The following is a 15,754-nucleotide window of genomic DNA, read 5'->3' on the forward strand; positions in this document are numbered from 1 at the left end:
ACGACAAGTGCTGGAGAGGATGTGGAGAAAAAGGAACCCTCCTGCACTGCTGGTGGGAATGCAGACTGGTGCAGCCACTATGGAAGACAGTATGGAGTTTCCTCAAAAAGCTGGAAATGGAACTCCCATTTGACCCTGTGATCCCACTTCTAGGAATATATCCCAAGAAACCAGAAACACCAATCAGAAAGGATATGTGCACCCCTATGTTCATAGCATCACAATTCACCATAGCTAAGATCTGGAAACAGCCTAAGTGCCCATCAGTAGATGAATGGATTAGAAAACTGTGGTACATCTACACGATGGAATACTATGCTGCTGTAAAAAAGAAGGAACTCTTACCATTTGCAACAGCATGGATGGAACTGGAGAGCATTATGCTAAGTGAAATAAGCCAGTCAATGAAGGAAAAATACCACATGATCTCACTCATTCATGGATAATAAAGACCATTACAAACTTTTGAACAATAATAGATACAGAGGCAGAGCTGCCTCAAACTGATTGTCAAACTGCAGTGGGAAGGCCAAAGAGGGTTGGGGGGCAGAAGGGAGGGGAGTAAAAGATCAACTGAAGGACTTGTATGCATGCATATAAGCATAACTAATGGACATAAGACACTGGGGGGTAAGGGAGGGCAGGGGATTGTCAAGGGCGGGGGGTGGGGGAAGGACACATATGTAATACCCTTTGTAATACTTATTATAATATTTTTTTAAAAGAATAAAAAAAATAAAATGAAAATAAAATAAAATAATTAATCATCATTTAAATCTGAGAAGTAGTATGTTGTTGTGGAAAGAGTATTCAACTGAGACTAGAAAACCTGAATTTTCTATTCTTTTTTTTATAATGTCTCAATAAATATACCAGGTTTAACATGCATAAACCCAAGAAAACCAATGACACCAGATACTGAATTTATATGGCACTGTCTTAATTTTCTATTTCTGACTCTGTAGGTACCTTGTGATATAACTTTTGGCAAGCCATTAATTTTGTTCCATTTCAGTTACTTTTTGTTTTCTCATTACTATTCCTTTGATATGTAAATCGAGAGTTTTCTACTAGCTGCTCCCAACCTGGGGTCCACCAGCTCTTTGGAATTTCAAAAGTGTAATTATCAGACATCAAATAATTTTTTTATACAAAAGTAATAGAATTGGAATCAGGCTACCCTAAGTTTGCTATTTAGCTACCACATTTTACTGCCTTGCAGATTAACATAATAATGTAGTAAGCAATCTCAGACTTATGAGAAATTCTCTTACTTAAACACTTTTGCAATTATAACCCTTATAAACACTTACGCAGCCAACATAGGAATAAACACCTAAATATATGAAGCAAATCTTGATGGACAAAGGGAGAGATCAACAGTAATACAGTCAAAGTAGCAGATTTTAACATCCCATTAACATGTATAGATCTTCTGACAGAAAATCAACAATGAGACAATGGACTTAACACACTAGATCAGATGGATTTAATGAATACCTTTAGAACATTTCACCTCAAAGGAGCAGAACACATATTCTTTTCAAGTGCACATGGAACATTTTCTAGGATAGACCACATGTTAAGGACACAAAACAAATCTAAATAAATTTAAGAAGACTAAAATCATGTCAGGCATCATACCATACAGGTATGAAACTAGAAATCAATCACAAGAAAAAAACTTAAAAACACTCGAGCACATGGAGGCTGAGTAACATGTTATTAAACAATGAATGGGTTAACAAGATCAAGGAACAAATCAAAAGTTACCTGGAGGCAAATGAAAATGAATACACAACTGGAAATCTCTGGTACATAGCAAAAGTCCTAAAAGGCAAATCGTAGCATTACAGGCCAACCTCAAGAAGCAAGAAAAATCTCATTTAAATCATCTAGCACTACACCTAAAAGAACTAGAAAAAGAACAATAAAGCACAGAAGTAGAAGGAAAATAATAATAAAGATAAAAGTGGAAATAAATGACATAGAGATTAAGATATCAATACCAAAGGTCAATGAGACCAAGAGCTGGAACTTGAAAAACATGAAAAAGATTGACAAACCTTTAACCTGACTCATTAAGAAGAAAAAAGGCGCCAAATAAATAAAATCAGAAATGAAAGAGGAGAAGTAACAACTGACACCTCAGACATAAGAAGGATCGTAAGAAAATACCATGAACAACTATATGCCAATAAATTGGAAAACCTGGACAAAATAGACAAATTCCTAAAACCATACATTCTTCCAAAACTGAATTAGGAATAATCAGAAAATATGAATACATAAATTACAACTAATGAAATTGAAGTAGTAATCAAAAAGTACCAGCAAACTAAAGTCTTGGACTGAATGGCTTCACAGCTGAATTTTATCAAACATTCAAAGAACTACCTACCTGGAATAGTTCAGTTGGTTGAGCATCATGCTGTGCACCAAAAGTTTTCCAGTTCCAGTTAAATTCTTGGTCAGGGCACCTACCTGGGTTGCGGGTTCCACTCCTGGTAGGGGGATATATAGAAGGCAACCAATCAATGATCAATGTTTCCCTTTCTCTCTCTCTCTCTCTCTCTCTCTCTCTCTCTCTCTCTCTCTGTCCTTGGGTGATGATGGGGGGGGGGGGGGCGGGGGACGACTAAAATCTATCCTCAAACTATTCCAAAAAACCCAAGAGTAGGAAAGACTTCCAAGCTCTTTTTACAAGGCCAGCATCATCCTAATTCCAATACCACATAAAGACACTACAGGGGGGAAAAAATTATAAACCAATATCCCTGATGAATGTAGATGCTAAAATACTCAACAAAATATTATCAAACCTAAATCAGCAACATATTCAAAAGATCATACAGCCATGGCTGGGTGGTTCAGTTGGTTGGAGCATTGCCCTGTACACCAAAAAGTTGCAGGTTTCATTCCCAATCATGGCACATAGCTAGGTTACAAATTTGATCCCCAGTTGTGGTGCATACAGGACGCAACCAATCGATGTTTCTTTCTCACATCAATGTTTCTCTCCCTTCTCTCTCTGAAAAATGAAAATACATATCCTCCTATGAGGATTTTAAAAAAGTCATACACCATGATCAAGTGATATTTATTCCAGAAATGAAAGGTAGATACAATATTTGCAAATCAATAAATGTGATACATCACATAAATAAATAAATCACATGATCATATCAATAGATAAAGAAAAGGCATTCAATAAAAATTCAGCACCCATTTATGGTAAAAAACTCTCAGCAAAATGGAAATAGTGGGAACATACCTCAACATAATAAAGGCTATATATGACAAACCTACAGCCAACATCATACTCAATGAGCAAAAACTAAAATCTTTCCCCTATAATAGGAACATGACAAGGACGTCTATTTTCACAACTCTTACTCAACATAGTACAGGAAATTCTAGGCACACCAATCAGAAAAGAAGAAGAAATAAAAACCATCTAAGTTGTAAAAAAGAAAAGAAAGTTCTCATTATTCACAGATTACATGATAATGTACATAGAAAACCTAAACACTCCATACAGAAAAACTACTAGAACTGAAAAATGAATTCACCAAAGTAGCAAAATACAAAATAAATATTCAGAAATCAGTTACATTTTTATACACCAATAATGAATTATCAGAAAAATAAATTTTAGCCTTAGCTGGTTTTACCCAGTGGTTAGAGCATCAAACTGTGGACTGAAGGGTGACAGGTTCAATTCCAGTCAAGGGCACATACCTCAGTTGCAGCCTTGATCCGCTGTTCAGGAGGCAAGGAACTGATGTCTCTCTCTCATGAATGTCTCTGTCTCCCTGTCTCTCCTCCCTTACACCCTCTCTAAATATCAACAGGGGAGAGAAACCAAGATGGTGGCATAGGTAAACACCTGAAATTGCTGCCTCGAACAACCACTTCAAAAATACAACTAAAAGACAAAACAGACATTATCCAGAACCACAGGAAGGCTGGCTGAGTGGAAATTCTACAACTAGAAGGAAAGAGAAAAGCACACTGAGACTCAGAGGAGGTGCAGAAGTAAAGTGCAGAGGTACGGAGGCGCACGCAGAAAGGGCTGGCAACTGAGGTCACAGTTGCCATTTTCAATCCGGAGGGAGACACAAGGTCCCAACGGCCCTGACTGCAGTTCCGGACGAGTCTCTGGGAACCCAGACTCATACGGGGAGAGACTGGACTGTCTGGCAGCGGGCGGAACTCAAGGGCGGCTTTCTCTCAGAGGTGCTTGCAGCGATTACCGCAGGACACTGAGACCCGGGACCTCTTAGGGCAGGACTGAGGATCAGCCATAGCTGTTTTCTCTGCGCTGCTGATTCCCTGAGAACCCGCCCCACACAAGCTGTGTGCAGAGGCTTTTGCATATGAATGACCTGGCCCTTTGCAATCTAAAATTATCTAACAAACTGCAGCTGGGTCAGAGAGACCCAGAACATCCAAAAGAAGGCCCAAGGCCCCACAGCAGCTTGCACTGCTTCACAGCTGGGCCTCATCTGGGCATCTCCAAATCCCAAACAAAGAAGAGGAATCTGCAGATCTCTCCATAGCTCCTGCTGGGTAGCCTCAGGCAGAGGCTAAATTAGCACCTCCTTAGAGATCCAAGAGCCAGTGTACCCAGTGGTCAGAGTGGGACCATCCAGATTACAACTCCTCAGATCCATAAGGGACACACTCGGGGCAGATTCAGTGAGCACTAAAGCACCACTGAAGCAAGTCTTGCCCCATAAGGGTGTCTCCAGCACAGAAGTTCTCCCACCATAGACACAGCTGATTCTCACAGCCAATTGTCCTGGAGGTCAATTCCTCCCAGTGATACCTACAGCAATCAAGGCTTAACTACAACAAGACTGTGCACAAAGCCCACAAAGGGGTGCACCAAGAGTGTCCACCTCAGGTAATTGGGGAGGCTGAGCAACTGGGCCCTATAGGACACCTAGCACAGAAAGCCACTCTATTGACACAGGGAAGCAGCCAAAATGCGGAGACAAAGAAACAGGTCACAAATGACAGAAATGGAGAAAAGCAAACTACTGGATATAGAGTTCAAAACCACAGTTATAAGGTTTTTCAAGAATTTTCTAGAAACTGCCGATAAATTTAGTGAGACCCTCAATAAGTCTAGTGAGACCCTCGAGGATATGAAAAAAAAAACAACTAGAAATTAAGCATACACGGACTGAAATAAAGAATATTATACAGAGATCCAACAGCAGACTACAGGATCGCAAGAATCAAGTCAAAGATTTGAAGTACGAAGTAGTAAAAAACTCCCAACTAGAATAGCAAAAAGAAAAAAGAATCCAAAAATATGAAGATAGTGTAAGGAACCTCTGGGACAACTTCAAGAGTACCAACCTCCGAATTATGGGGGAGCCAGAAGAAGAGAGAGAGCAAGATATTGAAAACCTATTTGAAGAAATAATGACAGAAAACTTCCCCTACCTGGGGAAAGAAATAGACTTCCAAGTCCAGGAAGCGCAGAGAACCCCAAACAAAAGGAATCCAAAGAGGACCACACCAAGACACATCATAATTAAAATGCCAAGAGCAAAAGACAAAGAGAGAATCTTAAAAGCACCAAGAGAAAAACAGTTAGTTACCTACAAGGGAGTACCCAGAAGACTGTCAGCTGATTTCTCAATAGAAACTATGCAGGCCAGAAGGGAGTGGCAAGAAATATTCAAAGTGATGAATCGCAAGAACCTACAACCAAGATTACTTTACCCAGCAAAGCTATCATTCAGAATTGAAGGTCAGATAAAGAGCTTCACAGATAGGAAAAAGCTAAAGGAGTTCATCACCACCAAACCAGTATTATATGAAATGCTGAAACGTATCCTTTAAGAAGAGGAAGAAGAAGAAAAAGGTAAAGATACAAATTATGAACAACAAATACATATCTATCAACAAGTGAATCTAAAAATCAAGTGAATAAAAAATCTGATGAACAGAATAAACTGGTGAATATAATAGAATCAGGGGCATAGAAAGAGAGTGGACTGACAATTCTCGGGGGGAAAGGGGTGCAGAGGTGCAGGAAGAGACTGGACAAAAATTGTACATCTATAGATGAGGACAGTGGGGGGCGGAAGGGCAGAGGGTGGGGTGGGAACCGGGTGGAGGGGAGCTATTGGTGGAAAACAGAGGAACAACTGTAATAATCTGAACAATAAAGATTTAATTGTAAAAAAAAATAATAAATAAATAAATATCAACAGGGAAAAGATATCCTCAGGTGAGGATTAACCAAAAAATAAAAAATAAAGAGAAAAAATTTTTTAACCTGTTTACAACTGCAGGGGGGTGCAAAAAAAGCAAGAATGCATTTAACAAATTTTGAACATGGCGGCCAAGAGGACAGCAGGGAAAGAGAGTATGTGTGAGTAAAGGAACAAGAGGGGCATGTGTGGACATGTGTGGTGTGTTTGGGGGGGGGTGTGAGGGAAAGTTAGATATCGCAGGGACTGGCAGATCAGGCTCTTCTAGACAGGGAGCCCCTGCTACCACCGCACACACTCCCAGGCCAGTGAGGTTTTGGCACAGAACTCATGCCATCTTGTAGAGGAAAGCAATGGAGGCCAGAAGTGCAACCACACCAACACCCTCAGACACTACCCCCAGTGTGTGCAGGGAGCTTCTTGCATCCATAACCTATGTGGAACCACCACCGTATCCTGGCAGTGAGCAGCGCAGTACCACACTGCAGGTCCCAGAGGTCTGCAGTGAGTGCATGCCAGAGAGACTTCCAAAGCTGCACCTCCCCACCAGAGGAGGTGAGACCAAATGCAATATACCAGGATCCTGTGCTACAGGTCCCGGCACTGTGAGTGCAAGCCAGGTGTAGACCATGCCTGCCCGATCCCCCATCCTAATACAGAGCAGCAGACCAGTTGCACGCTCTGCCCCTGACACAGACAGAGTTGTCAGGTCTGCATGGATTCTGCCCATAGCATGGACAGAGACTTTAGGCTGGCACACACTCCACCCCAGGCTCAGAAGAGCTGTCACCCAGAGCACATCCTACCCCCGGCCCAGGTCAGAGCTGCTGGTGAGACCTGGTGTGCCCAGCCACAGGTCATAAGACCACGCTACACGTGCACTACCAGAGGGCCCTAGAGTGCCATCATGCCTTGGGTGCTAGGGCTGCACAGTAAATTGCATGTCGGGGGGCACTAGACTCCCACAGGGAGTTGCACATCAGAGGAACTGTGTATGTGCCCACACCAAACCCACAAATCTGAAGTGAACAAATGAGGGACCATAACTGTGGGAGAAGGAGGTACGACTCACAGCAGACACAATAAAGTTATGAAACTCAAGGCAGACCCAGCCTCTGGTGTATAGTGAGTCCCAGATCATTGAACCACTAGGGGCTTCAACCCCTCTGACACCAAGCGGGGAGCCCAGGGCCAGAAAGAGACAGGAAATATTGGGAGACAAAGAAATAACCGCCAAAAGAAAAAAATGAGGAATCATCAGAAAAGGAACTAAATGAAATGGAGGCAACTAATATGTCAGAGAAAGAATTCAGAGTAAGGGTAACAGTTCCTAAACCTGCTGGATAAGAAAATTACCAACATGCATAAGAATCAAGAGGAAATGAAGAATGACATAGCTGAAATAAAGAACACAATGGAAGGTTTCAACAGTAAACTAGAAGAAGCAGAAGACCGAATCAGCTAGTTAGAAGATAGGGAAAAAACCAAACAAACACAAAATCTGAACAGCAATTGGAGAAAAAAGTAGAAAGCAGGAGGAGAGCTTAAGGGAGCTTTGGGACAACATGAAACGAAGCAAGATCCGTATAATAAGGGTGCCAGAAGAACAAGAAAAGGAGCAAAAATTAGAAAACCTATTTGAAGAAATAATGACAGAAAACTTCTCTGATTTAAGGAAGAAAAAGTCACACAACAGAGTCCCAAACAAGATGAACCCAGGAAGAACCAAAACAAGACATGATGTAATTACAATGTCAAATGTTAATGATAAAGAGAGAATCTTAAGGGATGCAAGAGAGAGACAGAGAGTTACCTACAAGGGATTTCCCACTAGATTATCAAAAGATTTCTCAATAGAAACACATCAGGCCAGAACAGAATGGAATGAAGTATACAAAGTGATGCAAAGCAAAGGACTGAATCCAAGAATACTCTATCCAACAAGACTATTAATCAAAATTGAAGGGGAAATCAGGAGCTTCCCAGACCAAAAAAAAAAAATGCTAAGGGAGTTTATCACCACCAAGCCAGCAATGCAAAAAATGCTAAAGGGAATGCTGTAAAAAGAAGAAATAGAAAGGGAAGAAGGAACACAATCATAAAGCATAGAAATGGCTACAAACAAGTACCTATCAATAACAACATTAAACGTAAATGGATTAAATGCTCCAATCAAAAGTGACTGAATGGATAAGAAAACATGTAACATATATATCCTGTCTACAGGGGACCCACCTCAGAACAAGGGACAACCACAGACTGAAAGTAAAGGGATGGAAAAATATCTATCAGGCAAATGGAAATGAAAAAAAAAAAGTTGAGGTAGCAATACGTATATCTGACACAATAGACCTCAAAGTGAAGACCATAACAAGAGACAAGGAAGGGAACGTCATAATTCTAAAGGGATCGATATAACAAGAGGGTATAACATTGGTAAACATATATGCACCCAATGCAGGAGCACCCAAATACATTAAAAAAAAACTTCTGGAAGATATCAGGGGAGAGGTTGACAGCAACACAATCATATTAGGGGACTTTAATACCCCATTAACATCACTGGATAAATCCTCTAGACAAAAAAATAGCAAAGAAACAGCAATCTTAAATGACTCACTAGATCAGATGGACCTAATTGACAGCTTTAGAACATTCCACCCCAAAATGACAGAACATACATTCTTCTGAAGAACACGTCGGACATTTTCAAAGATAGACCACATATTGGGACACAGGCAAAGTCTCTCCAAATTCAAGAAGATTGAAATCATATCCAGCATCTTCTCAGATAACAATGGTATAATATTATAAATAAACTACAATAAAAACAATTACAAAAATTCAAACACTTGAAGGCTAAATAGCATACTATTAAACAATGATTGGGTTACCAAAGAGATCAAAGAAGAAATTAAAAACATCCTGGAAACAAACAACAATGAAAACACAATCCAAAATCTTTGGGACACAATGAAAACAGTTCAGAGAGGGAAGTTCATAGCATTACAGGCCTACCTCAAAAAAACAAGAAAAACTGATAATAAACCATCTAAATCTGCAACTTAAAGAATTAGAAAGAGAGCAACAAGAAAAGCCCAGAGTGAGCAAAAGGAAGTAAATAATAAAGATCAGAGCAGAAATAAATAACATAGAGATAAAAAAAATACAAAAGATAATGAAACAAAGAACTGGTTCTTTGAAAGGATAAACAATATTGATGAACATCTAGCCAGGCTCACCAAGAAACAAAGAGAGAGGACCCAAATAAACAAAATCAGAAATGAAAGAGGTGAAATAACATTAGATCCCACAGAAATACTAAGAATCTTTAAAAAAAAAAAATACAATGAGCAACTCTATTCCAACAAACTAGTCAATCTAGAAGAAATGGGCCTATTCCTAGAAAAATACGACCTTCCAAAACTCAACCAGGAGGAATCACAAAATCTGAATAGGTCGGTATCTATGGAGAAAATTGAAGCAGTAATCAAAAAACTTCCAACAAACAAAAGCCTTGGACCAGACGGCTTCCCAGCGGAGTTTTATCGAACATTCAAAGAAGAAATAAAACCTATCTTCCTCAGACTATTCCAAAAAATTCAAGAGGAAGGAACACTTCCAAGCTATTTCTACAAAGGCAGCATTACCCTAATCCCAAAACCAAATAAAGACCACACAAAGAAAGAGAATTACAGGCCAATATCCCTCATGAACATAGACGCTAAAATTCTCAACAAAATTCTAGCAAATCGAATCCAGTATTACTTTAGAAAGATAATATACCTTGACTAAGTAAAATTTATTCCGGGGATGCAAGGATGGTACAATATCCACAAATCAATAAACGTGATACACCACATAAACAAACTGAGAGATAAAAACCATATAATCATATCCATTGATGCAGAAAGAGCATTTGATAAAATCTAATACCCTTTCTTGATAAAAACTCTCAGGAAGGTGGGAATAGAACGCTCATACCTCAACATAATAAAAGCCATATATGACAAACCTACAACCAACATCATACTCAATGGGCAAAAACTAAAACCATGTCCCTTAAGAACAGGAACAAGACAGGGATTCCCACTCTCACCACTCCTGTTCAACATAGTACTGAAGTATTAGCATTGCAATCAGACAAGAAGAAGAAATAAAAGGCATCCAATTGGAAAAGAAGAAATAAAACTGTCCTTATTCGCAGTTGGCATGAGATTGTAAATAGAAAACCCTAAAGACTCCAAAAAAACTTCTAGACTTAATAAATGAATTTGGCAATGTAGCAGGATACAAAATTAACACCCAGAAGTCTATGGCTTTTTTAAACACCAATAATGAACTAACATAAATAGAAACAAAAGAATTCAATCCCATTACAATTGCAACAAAAAATTAAGATACCTAGGAATAAACTTAACTAAAGAGGTAAAAGACCTCTACTCAGAAAACTACAGGATGTTGAAAAAAGAGATAGAGGAAGACATAAACAAATGGAAGAATATACCGTGTTCATGGATTGATAAAATCAACATCATTAAAATGTCCATACTACCCAAAGCAATCTATAGATTCAATGCAATCCCCATTAACATACCAATGACATATTTCACACACCCAGAACAAACTCTCTAAAAATGCATTTGGAATAAAAAAAAGACCCCAAATAGATGAAGCAATCCTGAGAAAGAAGAACAAAGTAGGAGGGATCACAATATCAGATATCAAGCTATATTACAAAGCCACTGACCTCAAAATTGCATGTTACTGTCACAAGAGCAGACATATAAACCAATGGGACAGAACAGAGAACCCAGAAATCGACTCAAGTAATTATGCTCAACTAATATTTGACAAAGGAGGAAAGAGCATACAATGGAGTCAAGACAGTCTCTTCAATAAATGGTGTTGGGAAAATGAGACAGATACATGCAAAAAAATGAAACTAGACCACCAACTTACACCATACCCAAGAATAAACTTAAAATGGATAAAGTACTTAAGCATAAGACCAGAAACCATAAAAATCCTAGAAGAAGCCACAGACAGCAAAATAGCAGACATATATCATAGCAATATCTTAATGGATACAGCTCCTAGGAAATGAAAACAAAGAAGAAAACAAACAAATGGGACTATATCAAAATTAAAAGCTTCTGCACAGCGAAAGAAAACATCAACAAAATAACAAAAAAGCCCACTGCATGGGAGTACAGATTTGCCAATGTTACCTCCGATAAGGAGTTAATCTTCAAAATTTATAGGGAACTCATTCAACTTAACAAAAGGAAGATAAACAATCCAATCAAAAAATAGGCAAAGGACCTAAATAGACACTTTTTGAAAGAAGACATACAGAAGGCCAAGAGACATATAAAAACATGCTGAAAGTCACTAATTATCCAAGAGATGCAAATCAAAACAACAATGAGGTACCATCTCACCCCTGTCAGAATGGCTATCATCAACAAATCAACAAACAACAAGTGCTGGCGAAGATGTGGAGAAAAAGGAACACTCGTGCACTGCTGGTGGGAATGCAGACTGGTGCAGCCATTGTGGAAAACAGTATGGCGTTTCCTCAAAAAAATTAAAAATGGAACTTCCATTTAACCTAGTAATCCCACTTCTGGGAATATATCCCAAGAAAACAGAAACACCAATCCGAAAGAATATGTGCACCCCTATGCTCACAGCAGCTCAATTTACAATAGCTAAGATTTGGAAACAGCCTAATTGCCCATCAGCAGATGAATGGATTAGAAAACCATGGTACATCTACCAGGGGTCCTCAAACTACGGCCGGCGGGCCACATGTAAATACAAATATTGTATTTGTTCCTGTTTTGTTTTTTTACTTCAAAATAAGATATATGCAGTGTGTATAGGAATTTGTTCATAGTTTTTTTTTAAACTATAGTCTGGCCCTCCAACGGTCTGAGGGACAGTGAACTGGCCCCCTGTTTAAAAAGTTTGAAGACCCCTGAATTCTACACAATGGAATACTAGGCTGCTGTAAAAAAAAAAAAGAAGGAATTCTTACCATTTGCAACAGCATGGATGGAACTAGAGAGCATTATACTAAGCGAGATAAGCCAGTCAGAGAAAGGTAAGTATCACATGATCTCAATTATTTGTGGAATATAATGAACAAGAAAAACTGATGAACAAAAACAGACCAGAGTCACAGAAGCATCGAACAGACTGTTCAACCTATGAGGGAAGGTGGGGGTTAAGGAGGTAAGAGATCAACCAAAGGACTTGTATACATGCATATGAGCATATCCCATGGACACAGATAGGTGGATTGCGGGGAGGTTAGGTAGGGCATGTGCTGGGGGTTCGGGGCAACCAGCGAGAGGTCAATGGGGGGAAAGAGACTTATGTAATACTTTAAGCAATAAAGAATTTAAATTTAAAAATAAATAAATAAAATATTAAAAGCTTATGCACAGTAAAAAAAAATTATTAAAAAAAAAAAAAAAGAAAGCCCACTGCATGGGAGAATATATTTGCCAATGTTATATCCGATAAGGATTTAATCTCCAAAATTCATAGGAAAGTCATACAACTTAACAAAAGGAAGATAAGCAATCTAATCAAAAAATGGGCAAAGGACCTAATAGTAAATAGACACTTTTCCAAAGTGGACATACAGAAGGCCAGGAGACATATGAAAACATGCTCAAAGTCACTAATCATCCGAGAGGAACAAATCAAAACGACATTGAGGTACCATCTCACACCTGTCAGAATGGCTATCATCAACAAATCAACAGATGATAAATGCTGGCATAAGACATGAAGAAAAAGGAATCCTCATGCACCGCTGGTCAGAATGCAGACTGGTGCAGGCACTGTGGAAAACAGTATGGAGTTGCTTCAAAAAATTAAAAATGGAACTCCCATTTGACCCAGTACTCCCATTTCTAGGAATATATCCCAAGAAATCAGAAACACCAATCAGAAAGGATATATGCACCCCTATGTTCATAGCAGCACAATTTACAATAGCTAAAATTTGGAAACAGCCTAAGTGCACATCAGTAAATGAGTGGATTAAAAAACTGTGGTATATCAGTTTTTTAATGGAATACTATGCTGCTGTAAAAAAGAAAGAACTCTTACCATTTGCAACAGCATGGATGGACATGGAGAGCATTACGCTAAGCGAAATAAGCCAATCAGAGAAAGATAAATATCACATGATCTCACTCATTTGTGGAATATAGTGAATAACATAAACTGATGAACAAAAATAGATCCAGAGACACAGAAGCATCAAACAGACTGTCAAACTTCAGATTGAAGGCTGGGGGGGGGGGGGGATGTTTATAGATCAACCAAAGGACTTGTATGCATGCATATAAGCATAACCCATGGACACAGACACTAGGGGGGTGAGCGCATGTGCTGGGGGGTTGGAATGGCCGGCGAGAGGTCAATGGGGAAAAAGGAGACATATGTAATACTGTAAACAATAAAGAATTTAAATTAAAAAAAAACACATAATGTACTCCTAAGCTCTTGATTTCTCAATTTTTATATTGTAGCGTTCTTTTATCTACCAAGTAAAATTCTTTCTGTTCTCCTAAAAATAAATAAAATACTTCCAGAATTACTATAGAAGTGATATTTAACCATCTTCAGGGTAAATATACCTAAATGCTTTCATCCTTAGGCTGTAGTTTGAGCCTGATTCCTCCCTTTTCTGAAAGAAACCTTTCACAGATTCTTTACCAGGAATTAATGGACAGTTAGTTCAGGCCAGACCCTCCAGGAATGGTACACAGGCCACTTGGTTGGGATAGGAAAGAAGGAGGTAAATAAAATGATCTACTTCCCAGCAGTGTCCAGGGCACAGGCATTTCAAGTCACAGGCAAAAGAGAAGATTGGACACAGTTCTCCATTTGCTCACGCTTGTATTCCCTTATTTCTCTTATGGACTTTACTATGAATTTAAAGCCCTTTTTTCAGTTCAGCTTCAGTGACCTCATACAGTCACTACTTTGTATAATCGGAAGCAAATCTGTCCCCAGTAGAGATACCTGAACATTTTCTAGTACCTCAATGTTCTAGGGACTTAGTCAAGGCTGTATTTAGATACCACACTGCATTTCAGAGAAAATGTGACTTTCCTTGAAGGGTTTGTTCCCACATCCCCTACTTAAACCAAACATACTTTCAATTTAACAAAAGCCTACCTGCCGAGGTAGCATATCTGGCTATAATTAAGAGAGGAAATATTTTTCAGAAGAAAATGTGGTTTTATTCCTCTTTTTATTTAATGAACAAGATGTTGGAAGAAAATTGTCTTAACTCTTAGCTTACTATATTGTAATATGTTTTTTAATGTTTCACATGGTGACTGCAATGAAGCCTGTAAAAATAACTCTAAATTCCAATGTCATGTGGAACGTGAAGATTCGGTTTCATTTTCAAAACTGGTCTGTTGAGAAATACGCCCTAAAAAGCAATTCTCATTTTACTCCATTATACCTCGAACAGCTGCAGGAAGTATTATAAAATGTATTTAACCCAATCTAAAGTTTAAATTTTTGATCTCTGCAGAAAGCATTTTTAGAGTCTCACACATGCTAGAAAAAGGATTTAGAACTTTAATAAGGCTTCACAAAGAGAGATGCACTGTGAAATTTTGACAAGTGGCTACCTTCTTTTTTTTTCCTTCAAGAATGTTTCAGATATATACTATACAACTTAATTTTTATATAGTGTATTATAGATGGGTAAGTAATACTTTTATTCCTGAATTTTACATCCTCTGGACATATGCTGTCACATACAAAAAGAAACTTTATACAAACAAATTCAAACATTTGTTCACAAATAAGCAAATGTTAGACTCACACACACAAAAACAGTCATATACATTTGTTTTCTAGAAGTTCACCCATGAAAACCATGCTTTCTAACACAGTATATCTTTCTGAAAATGCAGACAGCTCTTTGAGGAGTTACCAGTTAATAAGGATCTAGAGCCATAGTGACTTCTCAAAGCCTGTCCCTGGGACCATCATAGATGTCTGGAGAAGTGAGAAAATTGCCCACCGAACCTTCTGTTTGTAATGCAGGCCTCACCTGTAGCTCAACCTTGCTGCCTTCCCACCTCACAGTAGCAGATACTACTTCTGCCAGCACCTTATCTTCATTCACAATGACAGGTAATTCATCATTGCTGTTATGTTAGAAAAAAATCACAATGCAATATTTCAGTATCTGTTTTTCTGCAGTCATGATAATTTTGATATTTTCACTAAAGAAAAACATACTTAAACAATTTTATATTAATAAAATATGTCCTGTTTGCTATCTCCCCACTTTTCTCTTTTTACTTCATTAAAAGATTTTTTTATGAAATTTGTGAACACTGTAATTCTTCCCAAATAAGTTGTTATGCTTCTCAATATCTACACTTGAGTGAGAAATGAAATATTTCTTTTAAAAAAAACTATAATTCTGAGGTCATATAAATGGAAATATGGACAAGTATATATGTGCA

At 38.4% G+C, this 15,754-nt stretch overlaps 1 non-coding gene across 1 annotated transcript; it reads right to left on the reverse strand.

Annotated features, from left to right (window-relative positions):
* Positions 1–853: 853 nt before the first annotated feature.
* LOC139007869 (small nucleolar RNA SNORA8) lies at positions 854–970 on the reverse strand. Its single transcript, XR_011471008.1, has one exon. It is a non-coding gene; the product is annotated as a small nucleolar RNA SNORA8 (small nucleolar RNA).
* Positions 971–15,754: the final 14,784 nt, after the last annotated feature.

The sequence above is a fragment of the Myotis yumanensis genome, unplaced genomic scaffold (assembly GCF_028538775.1).
Source record: "Myotis yumanensis isolate MYYU_CA2020_CCGP unplaced genomic scaffold, mMyoYum1.0.hap1 SCAF_3, whole genome shotgun sequence".
Lineage (NCBI taxonomy): Eukaryota > Metazoa > Chordata > Mammalia > Chiroptera > Vespertilionidae > Myotis > Myotis yumanensis.